Below are 15,275 nucleotides of genomic sequence, written 5' to 3'. Positions count from 1 at the left end.
TGTTGTCATCAGCGGCATGGGAATCTGTGTTTCTTTTCATTGCATCATCTTGTTGTGTCAGCTCTCTGTGTGTGTGGCGCCATTCCTGGGCAGGCTGCTCTTTCTTTTGCGCTTGGTGACTCTCCTTATGGGGCACACTCCTTGTGCGTGGGGCTCCCTTATGCAGGGGACACCCCTGCATGGCACGGCACTCCTTGTGCGCATCAGCACTGCATGTGGGCCAGCTCCACGTGGGTCAAGGAGGCCTGGGGTTTGAACCGCGGACCTCCCATGTGGTGGACGGACACCCTAACCACTGGGCCAAGTCTGCCGCCCCCCTACCATAGGTTTTGATACATTGTGTTGCCATTTTCATTTGTTTCAAGGTAGTTACTGATTTTTTTTGAGATTTCCTCCTCGACCCATTGTTTTCAAAGAGTGTGTTATTTAACCTCCACAACTTTGTGCCTAATCTGTTTCTCTGCCCCTTACTGATTTCTAGCTTCATTACATGTGGTCAAAGAAATTACTTTGTATAATTTTAATCTTTCTGAATTCATTGAGAGTTGTTCTGTGGCCTAACATGTGGTCTATCCTGGAGAATGATCCATGTGCATTTGAGAAAAGTGTATATCCTGCTGTATTTGGGTGTAATATGTGGTCTCTCTCTAAGGCAAACTCAGCAAATAAATGCATTATCTTCTCCCCAGCATGGGGCATGACTCTCGGGAATGAACCTCCCTGGCACTGATGAATTATTACCAAGTACCAACTAGAAATGCAACAGAAAAAGACCTTGACCAAAAGGGGAAAAGGGTAAAGAAAAATGAATTTATATGGCTAAGAGACTTCAAAATGAGTCAGGAAGTTATTCCAGAAGTTACACTTATGCATGTCTCAGCAGGATCTCATTGAATGCCAAAGTAGTTACTACTACAAATAGCAGGGCTCCTAAGGGTTCTGGAGACATCCAGACACTATAGTCAGGGCAGATAGCTTAGGACTTTGGTATGTTGCAAGTGGACCCTACTTTGGAATTTATGCTCCCCAATGTGATGGAATTGGACTCAGCTGTGATTTCCTTACACATGACTCTTCTGTCCTATTTGAACCTATCATTAGTACTAGAGTTGGTAGACTTAAATCTTTGGGCCATCCATGTGCCAGCTGGGCCATGAAACTCAATGGAGTTGCAACACCTACTCTCCAGTTCATTGGTCTTACCTGGGACAGCTAACAAGAAGGTGATGATGGACAGCTACCATGACAAGGAACCAAGAAAGTCTACAACTGAAAGTAAGAAGGACCTATTCATTGGCTCTATGGAATCACAATCCCCTCTTAATTAGAGGTGGAGTGGACACCACCATCCCAGAATCCTCAGGATTGGGGAATGAACTGCGGACTGAAGTAAATTTACTGGTATTCTTCTGTAGAGTTATTGTGATTCTGGCAATGATAGAAATTGTATCACTGATGTGGAGGCAGCTGCCACTAAGGTTCTGAGGGCAGGAAGAAAGAAAAATAGGTATTATATGGGGGCATTTTTGGAACTTGGGAATTGTCCTGAATGTCATTGCAATGACAGATGCAGGCCATTATATATGTTTCCATAACCTACAGAATTGAGTAGAAGAGAGTTTAAGCAACAATGTAAACTTCAATCCAAACTTTGTGTCAGTGCTCCAAAATGTGTTCATCAATTGCAATGAATGTACCTCACTTATGATCTATGTTGTTAATGTGGGAAAATGTGGGTGGGAGGGGTAGGGAGTGGGGTATATGGGAATCCCCTATATTTTTTATGTGACATTTGTGTAATAAGTATATTTAAAAATTATAATAATAAAAGTAATAAAAATCATTGATATCAACATGTGCTTAAAAGGTGAAGTCAGAATACAAACTCCAAGGTCTGTTTCTTTAGATCTTATAGATTTTATTTTTCATCATGTGAACATTTTTCCTTCTCTTACAAAATTATTTCTATCACTAAATATTCTCCATATTCTTTTTTATGATTGGCATAAAAATGTCTAGCCAGTCTAATTTTTCTACATTTATTTTCATATTGAATGTGAATAGCAAGAAAAAAAAACATTTTATGGAGAGATTTTTTATAATATGATTATCCCATTGAGTGTGGAGAGACAAAAGGGAATTTTTATTGTACTGTGTATACACACACACACACACACACACACACACACTTAATTCTGCCTGCCCAGTTCAACCCATGATACCTAAAATACAAATCTTTATTATAGTTAGGTATGGGGTGGTAAGAGGAATGAAAGAAATCTGGACATGGGCCTTTAATATATATGAGGGATAGACACTGGTAAGATTATAAAATATGGTATTTCTTTAGCCTTTGTTTTAATTTCTTAGGCTGCTTAAAGAAGATACCATGAAATTCATTGCCTTAATCAATTGGAATTTATTAGCTTAAAGTTTGAGGCCATGTGTGACAGTTTGAAGCAGAGTGGACCCCAGAAGATAATGTCCTTAGAGCTAATCCATTTCTGTGGATGTAAACCTATTGGAGGTGATCTTTGATTAAATCACTTCAGTTAAGGGCCTTTGATTAAATTGCCTATCCCAGGGTGGGTCTTAATTCTCTTACTAGAGTCCTTCATAAAAGGGAGAAGCATTCAGAGACATAGAGAAAAATTCCTAGAAACTATGAGAGGTAGCTCTGGAAGCCAGAAGCTGAAAGCAAAGGAACCTGAAGGAGAAGGCAGAGACCAGCAGACACCATCATTGTGTCCTGCCATGTGGCTGATCATCCATAGCTGTAGCTCCAGGAGAAAGCAAAACAATACCTTGATTTGGACATTTTTCTCAGCCTCAGACCTCTAAGCTTATATGTAAATAAATCCCCATTATAAAAGTATATTGCCTTGGCAGCCTTTAGCTAACTATAACACCATGAAAATGTCCACATCAAGTCATCAGCAAGGCAATGCTTTCTTCCTGAAGACCAGCTGCTGGTGATCCTGGACTCCTCTTTCCAGTGGCAAGGCATGTGGTGGCTTCTGCTTGTCTCTGCCTTCTCTTTTGGGTTTTGTTGATTTTAGCTTCCTTCTTCAGTGGTTCTCTCTCCATCTCTATTCATCAGGTTATAAAGGACTCCAGTAAAAAGATTAAGACCCACCTTAGGCTATTCTTTAACTGAAGTAGCCTCATCAAAAGGTCCTGCTTATAATAGGTTTACCCCTGCAGGAATGGATTAGCTTTATGAACTTGGTTTTCTTGGGTACATACAGTTTTAGATCACTCGAGACTTAGATCAAGACTTCTATACCTTGGCCCTATTTATATTTGGACCAGACAGTTCTTTGTTTTGGTGGTCTGTCCTGTCCATTGTAGATTATTTATCAGCATCTCTGAACTCTATCTACTGATAACTCTGCTAACCCCATCTGAGGCTATTAAAAATATCTCCAGACAATACTAAATGTAATTTTGTAGGGCAAAAGTGCACCAAGGAACTTCTGCTCTTGGATAACCTCAAACTAGAATGAAAATCCACACATATTAGAATGAAATCTAGAATGAAAACTCACACATACCTTTTCCTTCTCAGCTACTTTTGTGATTGATAAACAGACTACAGGACAATTGAAGCTGATTTATATTCATTTATCACCAAAGATAATTGATGACATGTGCTTTTGGGAATACCACAGGATCTTAGAGTAGCCTTTTCACTAATGTCAACTATATACAGATGACCCTTATGAAAATATGTTTATGCAATGAGAGGAGTTCACACTTCCAAACACATTCCTGTTCTACCTTCTCTTGAGTGGTTGTGAACTCACACTTAAGTAAAAGGGAAAAGAATTTTAGTAGCCACATCTCCAGTTAGGATTTCCACTTTTAATGGCCTGATGAATTTTGGCCTGCCTCTTTCCTGAAGCATTGTCTTGACTCTTCAGGGTTTCATTATACGTTCTCTTACATCATTATAACATATACCTTGGATATCAATTATATATTGTCTTATATGATCATCTGATAGTAAAATAAATGTTAGCATTGGCTTCCAGTGAGATGGCAAGCTCTCTCTTTATCTCTTACAATATCAAATATAGTGTCATTAATACAGAGCATAGTTTTAGAGACAAAGAGATCTTGGTTCTATGCAAGGGATGGGTAAACTTACACAACTACTCAGTTTCTACACATAGAGAGACCTGATATGATACCATATGCTGGAATTATACAAGTAGCTTCCCTTGCATTCAAAACAACCAACTGTTTAGAATTTGGCTTCCTATTTAATTTGCCAATTTGCCTAGGAAGAAAAAAATACACTGGCTCTGCTAACCTGACTGGGGAAGCATGAGGTTTCTATAGTGCTTACACTGGTCTCTTGTGAGCCTGATTTATATGACTGTTTAAGAGATGAATCTGATTTCTGAAACATAAAGCTGACTTTGGAATGTGGGGATTGACAGGGAAAATACCACAATATACTGCTTAGAGGCCCTTACTGGAAACTGCCAACCTCCCTTCAAGGTTTTGGCAAATTTCTAGTCACTTGATAAACTGGAACCTGAAGGAGTACAGAATGAATATAATGCAGAACTTACCTGTTTTATTTTCCTCATTACTAAAGCAAATGCCATACACTGGGTTGGCTTAAAGAACGGGAATTTATTGATTCATGGTATTGAGGCTAGCAGAAGACCAAATGAAAGTATCATCAAGGTGATGCTTTTTTCCTGAAGACTGGCATTGTGGGGCTGGCTGCCAGGAATTCTTTGGTCTTTGGCTCCTCTGTCATATAGTAATGTACATGGCAGCCTCTATTCACCCTTCTCTTTGGAGTTCTCTTGACTTTCAGCTTCTGCTTGCTCCCTGTGGCTTTTTCCACACTCCGTGACCTTCCTTATAAGGCCATCAGTATTAGGATTAAGACTCATTCTGGGACACACCATACCTTTTCTAAAGTCCTATTAACAAGAGTTCACACCCACAGGAATTGATCAAGTTTAAGGGTGTGTTTTCCAGGGATACATAGCTGCAAATCACTACGTTGCTCTATAGGAGTTTATCCTCAAGCAGTTTTTAGATTATTCATTTGCTAAATTTTAGTTTTCCTTTTTTATAATTAGAAGTGATTTAAAGTGGTCCAATAAGTGCTTGTGGTTTTGTTTATTTAAATAACCTAAGAAAGTAGCATTGTATATACAGAATGATTTCAGACGATTTCAAAGTTTTAGACTTTAGTAAGCAAGTCAAAAAAGTTTCTCTGTATGCTATTCTTAGATTTATGGTCTGTTTTACCTGGAGAGAAAATTCAAGATGATTTTGTGAGCTGAATTTATGAAAATCCAATGCTCCATATTTTAAAAGATATTTACTAAAGTTTGAAAATAATAATCCAAGTAACTATTGAATTTACTATATTAATAAATATATTTTTAACTTAGGACATTATCAGAATTATATATTGATAATGGAAATTCTTCTTTGGCTTTGATCTTCTGTGTTATTTTTAGAAAAAGTCATTCTTCATTATAGAAACACAATTTACCAAGACTTTGAGTCTAGTGATTGACTTTCCCTGGCTACCACAATACCAGTTAGGAGTAAAAGTGTTATGGTATTTCCAATAACAGCACAGCATATTCTTATTAGGGATAACACCAATATAAACAATAATTTCTTGAGAATTTACCGTATGTCAGGATCAACCTTAAATTCTCATAAATAATCTCCTTAAATTTTCAAACCAAGCAAATGAACTAGATATTGTCTTATGGTACAAACTAAGAAACTAAAGCATAGGAATGTCATGATATTTAAATAAGTTTATCTAGTAAGTGACAGCACTAAAAAGAGATCATGTATTTGCTGTTATCTCTATTCCACCCCAGAATTTATTATAGTTGAGAAGATATGTTAAAGCAGAGGTTTTCAAATTCCCTGAGCCATCTCTCACCCAGCACTAGATCATTATAATTCTAAGCCACAAGAGAATGCATTGAAGTAGTAACTTGCTGGCTATAGCTTACAGAGGTCATGCAGCTTAAAAATGACTTTCTGGGCATTTATGTTATTTAATTCTTTTATTCTAATGGATTCCTTATTTTCTGTTACCATCCAATGAATACCAAATCACTTTAGATGAAGAGATCTGAAATGATGTGGGTCTGAACTGGTTTTCAGTCCTGGATTTCCAAACAATATTTCTAGGTCCTTCAGGAAATCCATGGGAGTGGCCTGTCTATAAGTCCTTTATAACAACTTCTCTTCATTTGTTTTTGATAGTGGAATAATTTATGTGATAGTTTGAGACTTTTATGGACCCCAGAAAGTTATGTCTTTAGAGCTAATCCATTCCTGTGGGTATAAATGTATTGTAGGTGGGATCTTTTGATTAGATTACTTCATCATCACCCATCAGCCAGGATGGGTCTTAATCCTCTTACTAAAGTCCTTTATAAACAGGATGAATACTGGGGTGGGGGGAAAGAAAGAGAGCAAGAGACCCATAGAAGCTAAGAGAAGAAACCACAGGAGCTGAGAGAAAGTCAGAGGAAGCCAGAAGCTGAAAGAAAAGTGTTAGAGTTTCCCCCTTACAAGGTTTGGAATAATTAACAAGTCATAGGGCTCTGACTCCATTCTGATCCATTGAGCAAGCTGCCTATGGCGGGCTAGGAGGCAGCCCATCTCCTCCCAAGAATGAATAAAGTAGAGCAGATAAGGACAGATAAGGGCCTGTATCCCAGGCAGCACCAACCCCCTCACATTCCAAGACCTCCTAGCCCACTTCCCCCGAGCCATTTGACCCCAGGCTGTACTCTGCTTCCTCTCCTATTGATGTACTGTATGAAATCATACCCACTACCCTACAGGGGTGGGCTGATGTCTCTCTTTAGATCCCACTGAGCAGATGAGGGAGGCCTGAAGTCTATTTTTCAGACCCCCTCCATTGGGAGAGCTTTCCAATAAACTTCCTGCCTGCAATCCACAGTCTCCATGTCCCAGTGAGTTCCTTTTTTCTCTAACACAATGAAACCCAGAAGAGAAGAGAGAGACCAGCAGAAGCCACCAAGTGCCCTGTCATGTGATAGAGCTCAGGATCACAGGCAGCTGGTCTTCAGGAAGAAAAGCATCTCCTGATAAAGCCTTGATTTGGACATTTTCAAGGCCTAAGAATTGTAGGCTTATAAGTTAATAAATCCCCATTGTAAAAGCCAACCCATTTCTGGTATATTGCATTTTGGCTGCCTATCAGACTAAAACACTTTCATATATTTCATTTGATGAAAATCATTTAGCTATTTAAACAAAAAATTTAAAAATCACCTCTCCTGTTGATCTCTGTTTTTAACAGAAGAAGTTGAAGACTGGGAGAGTTTAAACAGCTAGCTAAATATCTTACAGCTCGTATGGACCCAGGTCTCCTAAGTCCCAGTAAAGCATGTTTTCCAGCACCCCATGTTGTTGGCCTGTTAATTCAGGGCAAGTGTGTTGTATTTGGACCATCAAAGCATGGTTGTCCTTCTGCAGGCCAATTCCAGGGACCTTGGTGACCTGCCTAACACCCATCTCTACTGGAACAGCAGAGGCTCATGGATTTTGCTCTTATGCTTGAACTCCACTTGCATAGACCTTACATATAATCTGTCCTGCTCTCTTTAAAGGCATCCTTGAGTGTTAACACTGTACCTGCATGTTATTTAGGGCCAATCATTGCTCATATATTTTACAATGAAAATTTGAATTGGAAATACAACTAGGCAACCTGTTTCATTCAACAGATATTTTCTGGTGCCTATCATGTGACAAAATTGTTCTGAGTACTGAGGATACATTAATATACAAAATAGACAAAAAGCCCTGATGTCATGGAACCTACAGACAATAGAGTAGAGAAGTGAGTACACAGTATTTGATGGCTTTAAGTGCCAAAGGGATAAATTAAGCAGGAAAGAGAGATGAAAAACACTGAGGGGCTGAAGTTTCACACTGAATGACTACGATATAAAATAGACAACATTTGGATCAAGACCTGAAGGAGGTGAGGAAGCAAGATACACAGCTATCAAGGAGGAAAGATGCCCAGTAGAGAGAACAGCAAGAACACCAGCATTGAAGTGGTAGAGTGATTGGTGTGTGTAAAGAATAACCAAGAGGACAACGTACCTGGAACGGAGCAGCAAGTTTGGAGGAATAGTAGGAGATGAGGGCAGTGCAGTGAGGGGGTGAGTGTTGAAACCACAGCATTAGATAACAACTTGATAAAGACATTGGCTTTTATCTGCTACTTTTCTAGACAAATATTTGTGTTTACTCATCCTAAGTTTATTTGTATCTGTTAGGGATGATGGAATAGCTCACCTTATCTACTTTATTTTGAGACCTATCAGCAGGGGGATTACTTAAATTAGATAAAAATTTGCAAGATGCTATAATTTCTTAGATTTATACAAATATAGCTAATCATAATTTAAAGACTAAAGAGGATGTATAAGTATAAAAGTAATTTAAAAACAGTTATTTTGGGAAGTGGACATGGCCCAACTGATAGAGTATCTGCCTACCATATGGAGGGCCCAGGGTTCGATCCCCAGGGCCTCCTGACCCATGTGGTGAGCTGGCCCCCACGCAGTGCTGCTGCGCACAAGGAGTGTGGGGCCACGCAGGGGCGCCCCTGCATAGGGAAGCCCCACAAACAAGGAGTGCGCCCTGAGAGGAGAGCTGCCCCGCATGAAAAAAAAGCACAGCCCACACAGGAGAGGCACCACACACATGGAGAGCTGACACAGCAAGATGACACAACAAAAAAGTGATGCAGTTTCCCAGTGCCACCTGATAATACAAGGGGACAAGAAGAACACACAGCAAATGGGCACAGAGAGCAGACAATGGAGGAGGAAGGGGAGAGAAATAAATAATAAAATAAATCTTTAAAAAACCCAAAAAACAAATAACAGTTATTTTTAGGCTATCTTTATTGTTACATTAGTAAAAGACCTAATGAGAATCACTTAAGCTCAAATCTTTCATATTTCATATTGCAAAATATTTTTCTTGTTATGATTTATGTTTGTTTCTAAAAAAGCAAATTCATTTTAGGAAATTATGGGTCCTGGTCTACTTTCTTTCTTGGCCACTTTTATTGATCTTGGTGATTTTCAATAGACAGAAAAGAATAGACACTCACCAGAAAACTAAGTTCTCAATGCCAAAGTGTATATATAATCTAGCACCAATATTTTTCCTTCTTTTTAGAATTTACTTTATTTGAAGGGGTTGTGTGCCTTGCCTATTGTGTTCAGATGGCTCTAGAGCCCTCAGGAGCACTCTTACTTAAGATTTTGTTCCCAGTGACAGTTAATGAGATCTGCCTGAGACATGCGTAAGTGTAACTTCTGGAATGAGCTCTCTACTCATTTTGAAATCTCTTATCCATAAAAACGCTTTTGTATTTAATGTTCCCCCCTTTTTTGTCAAAGTCTTTTTCCAAAATGCATCACTGGTTTGGGCTTGGTATTAATCCCTCAGTGCCAGGGAGGCTCATCACCAGAAGTCATGCCTCACACTCAGGGGAAGGAATGTAGTGCATTTATTTGCTGAGTTTGGCTTAGAGAGAGACCACATTTGAGTAACAAGGACGTTTTCAGGAGGTAACTTTTAAACAACCGTTATTGTTAGGCTAAGTTTCAGTTTTACAAGAGTAAGGTCCATAGTTACATGCATTTATATTAGGACTTGGCATATAGGTCTGCTTTCTTTTATTAGGCACTGTGTATGTACTTGAGAATGTAGCAGGATTCCCCAGGATGGGAGTTTAATATTTTTTTGCTTGTTGTGTGGGCCTGCATCACTGAGTAACATCCTATGACAAAATGACCATTTTCGTATTCCAGAGAAGCATGCCCCAGGTGCACCATTTCTTACACATCTCTCCACCACTGACACCCTGCACCAGTGGCCCTCTCCTGTCATAGATGTCAGAAGAACATTCCCACGACTGTATTTTTGATCACAGACCTGCACCTCCCCAGAGTTACCCTTCCTCCTGCCCTCTCATTAGTTCCATGGATAGCCCAACCCCCTCCCCCACCCTGCTTACCCTAACAATCCAACACTATTTACTTGATAATGGAGGGTAAAAATGTCATTAGACAAGGCTTCTGTAGTTGGGTTTGAAATCATCTTTCTCAGAGTGATTTCAAAAGTCCAATGAGAGAAGAATTATACAATGTCACTGCAGTTGACTGTGGGCATCTTCCCACAGGTATGTGGACCATGGTGGCCCTTATCTTGGACACCAAAAGGGAGAATAGACACTTGAGACATTGAGGAAGACATTGACAAGAGGTCTTTGGAAGAAGAGGATGGGAAGTGGGACATAGTAGCTGGCTATACCCTAACACATAATGCTACGTCATCATAAGGGGTATTTGTTATTTACAAGGTACTACAGTTTGGAGAGGGATATGCACATGGAATTTCAAAAATGCACTTTCCAATATTGTAGTAATTGACACAAGTCTGGATTCCAGTTAAAGGAAGATCATGCTGAGAAAAGAAAGATTTACAGGGAAAAGGAAGTTGCAGTTCATTTCCCAAAAATGTATTTGTGTTACTACCCAATTGGTAACAATGTATTCCAGTAGAGAAATCAGTATTTTCAAATTGGAAACAATGGATTTCAGGATTGTGAATGGATGAGAGATCTTGAGTTTTAATCCTGTCTCAATTTCACTATTCTTACAAATTACTTTGTGCTTCATGCTCACAAATTAAAAGATTAATCAGTCCCAAAGGGTGATTCATTCTCTAAACAAGATCAGTTTTTATGTCTTTTGCAGCCAATTTTGCTCAAAGTCACAGTCTCACTTTGAGACAATCTTGCTGGATCTCCAAAGAGGCAGCAGAAGTAGACCCTAGTCTTATGTTCAGAGTCTGGGTAGTTCTGTGACCTCAGATCTTCCAGTAGGCTGGTCCTGGACACTTGTAAGTCAACCTGGACAAGCTCTTGCAAAGCATGTCTAATGATATTCCATTGACTGTCATACTCTACCCTTAACCTCTTGGTTAAATGACTGGACAGGTTTCTGTTTACTTAGCTCATAACAGGAACAAGAATTCATAACAGGAACTGGGTGCTTACTATGTAACAGAAGATTTATATCCATGATTCCATTTAATAAAGGAAATTCCATAATCTCTTATTATGGAGGAAAATTCTAGGGTTTAGCTATGTTAGTAACTTGCCCTAAGTCCCCTCGCTGATAACTAAGTCAGCCAAGATAGAAACCCAGTTCTGAATTCCAGTGCCCAAGTCCTTCACTGCTGCATAGGGCAAATGCTAACTAAATGATTTGTTCTCAAAATACTTGTTAAATTGACCTTTTCCTTGCTAGGAGTCAAACAGTAAGGACACATTTGGTATCAGTTTATTTAAAACTAAGAAAGATAAAACCAGTCTCAATGGCTTATCTATTGATCTGGAATAGAACATGTCAATGAATAAAATGAATCTTTCCCCTACATGTGTACTCATGAACAAAAAGTAAGTGAAGATTTTATTCAGTCTGGTTATGGACATGAATCCCTTGTAATGAATTAAGGGGGTTTCTATTTTTCTTTTCTCAGTTAACCATAAAGGTCTTATGTTTTCTGGTCAGAAAGTTATGTGATATTTTGCAGGGTAAGAAGGGGGAAATTAATGAGTCTCATAGCTTAGTCTGAGATGACTAATTCGATATTCTGTAGTTGAGTCTGGTTTTCAAGTAAAGGCAGATGGCTTAGCACTGAAATTTCACAATACAATTTGTACTTTTATGTCCTCATGCCTGCTATTTATTGAAGGCACCTACTTTGAGCTTTGGATTTCTATAGCTAAGGGTGCATGAAAACAATTATTTTTAACATTCAAAAGGGATAGAAACTTCTGAGTATTTTGTAATAACATATAGATTACCATATGACTTGTTCTATAGGTTTTCCCGGATCATATAAGATAGTGCTCTTTTGGCATTTTAGGAGCTGACTCTTGAATTCTCATTCTCATAATTTGATCCATCTACCTCAGTGATAGTTATATTTTCATTAAATAACTATTGCCATGAGATCTCCTTTCTTTTATAAATGCTCCTTCAAAGCAGGAATCCTCTTAATCTCTCTTTCTATCCAAAAAAAGACCCAGCTCTGAAATAGAAATTCAGTTACATTCAATAAATTCATGTTAAATGGTATTAATTGCCCTTCTAATTATTTTAGTAAAGATTGATGACCAAAGTAAAGATGGTAGACTTGGTGTAAAAGATTTTTTCCAATGTAAGTCCAAATGTACCAGTGGTTTTCACATGGAAATTCATCACTAATGTCACTAAGGTGGGTTGTCATTGATAATCAGGAAAATGGTGTATCTGTTTGAGAATTAGCAGAAACTTTTAACTGTTTACTGCAGACCCAAACCTGAGCCAACCATGCTTTTCAAATGGGACATACTTTGTTTTGTGTTACTCTATCCCTACCACATTCCTCTGATGCCATCTTGCACATTGGAAGCACCAGCTCAGATGAAGCTGTGGTGGTAACTCTGTTTTATCAGGTGGTTCTGTCTAAAGTTGGCGTAGCTAGGGTAGTGATATTTTATAGGTCTACTAATTAAGTGACAAAGACTAACAGCTGTGTAATGTAACTAATAATCAGGGAACAGAGGAGGTTGCTTTTATCTTGCTAAAAACGTTTAAGTTATTTTAATTGTAATTGGAAGTAGTATATAACTCAGTAACTACTCTCTTCTTCATATTGTGCTTTTAGTTTTTCAGTTTCTGCTTCTTTCAAAGCGCATTCATCACATTGTTGGATGTGATCTGAAAAGGAGAGGTGGCTATTTTCTGGAATTCTGATTTCCTGCCTTTTAAAAACAATACTGTTTGGGTCTAGACACAGAAATAAAACTGTGATCTGGTCCCATTAGGGTATACAACTGCAGTGCAAGTAACTTTCTGTAAGTGATAACTACCAATTGCTCACTGAATATTTTTCTAGAAAGACGTTTTCCCTCTTTCAAGAATTACGTGGTTCCGGATATTGGAAATTTACTTTAGGAAATCCAATTTTCTATGTCCATGAGAAACTTCCTTCCAAATCCCAGGAGAACTGCATTAGGTAAAATTAGTATCCCTCTCTGTTCTCCTCATTCATTCAGAAATGAAAATCTTTTCCTCCCTTTCTCATCCTCTCCAGCTTACTTTTACTCTAGTATTTCCTCTCCTCTTCCTTTCTCTCCCTCAATCTCAATCTCACTCACACTCACACAGACGCACACAGACAGAGACACAAACCAGCATGTCTTCAAACAGAACAGGCTGTTTTTCTCTCTTTTCAAATATCAAGCACACTGGGATAGGAACTGACCTCCTTGTTCGGAAGGTCCATGACTTTCTCCAGTTTCTATGTCTGCAACTAGGGAATAAGTTGTAATTGGAGTGGAAGGAAGAGCTCTATTGTTCATCCAGCTTTAGAAGAAAACCTGGTAACCATTAAACTTGATTGATCATTTAGGTCTTTGCATGTATCCCCCAGTAGTTAGAACCTATAGGGTAAGAGGAGTTAATAATTAAACACCCCCTCTTTGGTACCAGGTAGCATTATCTCTTCTCCCAAAATGATGTTTATATAACGTAAAAAGGAGAAATGTATAGTGCTGTAAATAAGGTGGCTTCTGGCAGTGCTGTGAGACTGAGTCACTCTACTCAAGGTGGCCTCTTCTCTGCATGGTGAAGAGACAATATTTTTATATTGCGATCCATGCAGGATGGGGAGCCTCCCTGGACCATCCGGAAATTGTTTCATAGACCCAATATTATTTATTATCAAATTTTGTGGCTCAACACATCTACTGATTGAAATACATGTCTTAGTCTAGTTACTATTTTTGTAATACAGAATTGAATAAAATGCAGGATATAATATTAAAATAATAATAATAACTAAACACCCCCTAACCACCAGTCTGTGGGGAGCTACATACTTGGTCATGTCCTCTGGGAGAATGATTTGGGAACTGTGTATTATCTGCCCACAAGGCAGATGGTTTAGATATGGTTTATAAGCATAAAAAATAAGTAAGTAGGTAGCTAAATAGATAGATAGATCAATCAATCAAACAATCAAAAGAATAATCCCTGAATATATTGCTCACACACTCTATTCTTGGGAAGAAAAAGACTTCTTCTTCAGAATGAAGCTTCATAGATTTTCAGAGGGCTTCCGCTTGGTGATTGTGTTGATAAAATTGGCAATCTCCTGTTGATCAAGACTGGTGCACATTTCTACTGTCAGCTAAAACTGTGGCAATCCAGGCTTAGAAACCAATATGTTAATATATTTCTAAGCTACCTGTGACTTTCTTATTTTTTGTTCCTGTTTTCTCTGTGCACCTTGGTGTTTGCCTTTGAAATGTAAAAATTCTTTCCCCAATGTGGTTAGATTTAAATCTTAGGGTATTTAATTATCTTTTACTTACCATTTTTCTCTACATTCATTCATTAGATGAGGCTATCAGTTATCAATTATCTTAAAAATCTTATTTACTCAGACATTATCTCCAATCCTTTCCAAGAGGGAAAAAAGGTAACTTGAAGTTATAAATTAAAATATATCAATAGATTGTTAGTTTGGTTTCTTCTTTAGTTTGATACAAAGACTTTCCATTTTTCATGGTTAAATTCCATTACACACAAGCAAATTTCTTCTAAACAAATTTGGACAAGGAGAAGCCAATAATGATTTAAAGGAAGAATGTATGGTTTGTGGTCATCCAATGGGTGGGCTTGAAAATATGTGGTGGTCAGGCTTGCCTAAAACCTAGAACAACACAAAAAATTGTTGGACAAGTAGTCAGATGACTATGGACATGACTATCTTCCATTACTTGTATCTACAAGGTCTTTCACTATGTTACCTTTCATACTGTGACTTTAAATTATCTAATGGGAATGGATTGGGGCATTTGATATGCTTTCTCTACTTCAGAATCTCTATTTTTTGTTCAGAGCAATATTCAATCATGTGTCATCATGATAATAGTCAGAGCAATATTATTGAGGTATAATGAAGAAAATATGGATGCCTCTGGTATTATTGTCCAAAATATTTACTTCCCCTTTCTGGAAGGATTATACTTCAAGGCTGCTACCTGCAGGAGGAATTTTCCTTTCTGTCCTCTCAGATTCAGGGCTGGCTATAGGACATACTCTGGATGGTAAGACATTAGTAGAAGTGATGTAGTTTACTTCTGATCACAAGTT

This window comes from Dasypus novemcinctus, chromosome 2 (genome assembly GCF_030445035.2).
Source record: "Dasypus novemcinctus isolate mDasNov1 chromosome 2, mDasNov1.1.hap2, whole genome shotgun sequence".
NCBI lineage: Eukaryota > Metazoa > Chordata > Mammalia > Cingulata > Dasypodidae > Dasypus > Dasypus novemcinctus.
This window is presented reverse-complemented; position numbering follows the sequence as displayed.